At 43.7% G+C, this 2756-nt stretch overlaps 1 pseudogene; it reads left to right on the top strand.

Moving 5' to 3' along the window:
* Positions 1 to 708: 708 nt before the first annotated feature.
* Positions 709 to 1488, top strand: LOC142852861 (DNA-directed RNA polymerase II subunit RPB7 pseudogene; annotated as a pseudogene).
* The last annotated feature ends 1268 nt before the right edge of the window (positions 1489 to 2756 follow it).

Below are 2756 nucleotides of genomic sequence, written 5' to 3' on the forward strand. Positions count from 1 at the left end.
TAGAGTCATCTGGGAAAGGGCAACTTCAAATGAAAACGTGCCTGTATCAGATTAACCTGTGTAGTCAAATCTTGGAGGCATGTTCCCAAATAATTAATGAGGAAGGACCAAGTCCATTGTGGACAATGATATCCCTGGGCAGGTTATCCTGGGCTGTTTTAAAAAGCAATGTGAATAAGCCATGGAGAACAAGTCAGTATAGAACAATGTTCCACTGTGCTGAGAAGTTGGTTGTTCTTGTTGTTGTTGCTGCTGCTGCTGCTGCTGTTGCTGATGCTACTGTCAATTTGACACAAGCTGGATTGATCATCTGAGAAGGAAACTCAGTTGAGAAAATGTTGTCCCCATCAGATTAGCCTTAGCAAATCTGCAGAGCATATTCTTGATTGATGGTTGATGTAGAAGAACCACCTACTGTAGACAGTGCCAGCCCTGGGCAGGTGGCCTTGGGTTGCATAACAAAGCAAACTGTGCAAGGCAGGCAGGAAAAGCAATGCAGGAAGTAGCTTTCTCCCACAGCCTCTGCTTCAGTTCCTGCTTTCATCATCCTGTCTTGGCTCCCTCTCCTGAATTCCCTCAAAGATAGACCAGGACCTGAAATCTGTAAAAAATCTTCCCCATTTCCTTTGGTCATAGTATGTTTATCACAATAATAGAAAGGAAGATAGATCATATCATGCATATATATGTTTTGGACATCTGCAAGTGTTTCCGGTGAGGCTGCTGCCTGCCGAGTTCGCGGCTCTGAGCTCCAAACTTCTGCAGAAAATGTTTTATCACATTTCCCTAGAGCACGAGATTCTGCTGCACCCATGCTACTTCGGTCCCAACTTACTTAACACGGTGAAGCAGAAGCTCTTCACCGAGGTGGAGGGGACCTGCACTGGGAAGTATGGTTTTGTCATTGCTGTCACCACCATCGACAATATTGGTGCTAGTGTGATCCAACCAGGACGAGGTTTTGTTCTTTATCCAGTTAAGTACAAGGCTATTGTTTTCCGGCCTTTTAAAGGTGAGATGGTGGACGTTGTGGTCACTCAGGTCAACAAGGTTGGACTTTTCACAGAAATTGGGCCTATGTCTTGCTTCATCTCTAGACATTCCATCCCATCGGAGATGGAGTTCGACTCCAACCCACCTTGTTACAAGACAATGGATGAGGACATTGTGATTCAACAGGATGATGAGATCCGCCTCAAGATTGTGGGGACACGTGTGGACAAGAATGACATTTTTGCTATTGGCTCTCTGATGGACGATTACTTGGGACTCGTGAGCTGAGTAAGGGAGCCTCCAGCCTTGTTTGGTCCTGATTTAGAGAACGTGACTTTCCTGCTTGATATATCGTCTAGAGGTTCAGTCTGGCCACTGTTACGGAGGCAAGGAAGATCTCTTGTTCACAGAAGGCTATGGCTACTTCTTCCAGCGGAGCTGTGTTCTCAAGACTTTTTACTCTGTGTTTTAACCATAAAAGGTCTTTGGTTCTCATGGGAAAAAAAATTTGACCATCTAACAAAAACCCGGACACCATGCCTGAGAAATCTTATTTTGAGTTGATGGCCACAGTTTTCCAAGAGACTCCAAAAACATTGCAGTCTATAGCCCTTGGTTGCCCCGGCAAGACATGGGAGGTCAGTCACTATTGCTCAAGGCATGGTGCACTTCAGACACAGGAACCTGGGGCCTTTGAGCAGTATGGGTTTTTTTTAATCTGTAAGGAAATGCCATGGGAGCACACAGTAATGTATGGTGATTAACCCAAAAATAAGCAGCTGCAGAGATTGCTCAGTGGTTGAGTGCTCGTATGTGTGTAGGCACATGTATGTGTAATACAAGGGACCTGTGTACATACATATGGAGACCTGAGGCTGCTGTAAGGAGTCTTAATCACTCCCTACATTATTTATTAAAGCAGGCTCTTTTGATTACATCTTGAGCTCATTGATAAGACTGGCTAACTAGCTAGCCTTTTTGCTCCAGATGTCCCCTACCCACACACACTTTCTAGGTGCCACACCTACCAGACATTTACTTGGGTGCAAGGAATCCAATCTTTGTCCCCAATACTTGCCACTTATGCAGCAAGTACTTTAGCTCTGAACCCATATCTCCAGCCCCATATGCAATTTTTAACCACTTTTAGAGAAAAATAGCTACATCACAGACAAAACTAGCATATTAACAGAGAAAGGCCATGTGAGCCATGGAGATCCTGAAATCCCCACATTTCCTTTTTCTCCATATAGCATGCCACCCTGTCCCTTTATAGGGTTATTTCTTCAGTATTGCTATTACTTTACTACAGAGTTCTACCTCTAAGTATCATTTTCATGTACCCTTCTGTTCTCATAGTAAACATGGGAAATACACATATTTGTTTATATTTAGGTGTAATGTGTATTGCATGTATGACTCATAGTATATTTCTGTTTACCTTAGAATATTATAGATGTCTTTTTACCTTTTTTTTGTTTTGAACTTTGGGGCTTCTTTTTGGCACCATTGGAAAGCCAAGTTCAAAGAGTCTGGAAATTTCCAAAAAAAAAAGAACCATAAAAGCGAATGAATGTGTGGCTATGCAATTAGACCTCTGCAGCTGAGATCATGTAAGACGGCCCCAGCAACCTCAAACAGAAGAGACAGCTTCCTGGAACTGGAGAGATGCTCAGCGTTTAAGTGCTTGCTGCACGAGCACATGGAGCAGAGTTCTAGTCCCCAACACAGTGTTGAGACCACAGCACTCGGTGGCTTGGTGC

Source organism: Microtus pennsylvanicus, chromosome 6 (genome assembly GCF_037038515.1).
Source record: "Microtus pennsylvanicus isolate mMicPen1 chromosome 6, mMicPen1.hap1, whole genome shotgun sequence".
Classification (NCBI taxonomy): Eukaryota; Metazoa; Chordata; class Mammalia; order Rodentia; family Cricetidae; genus Microtus; species Microtus pennsylvanicus.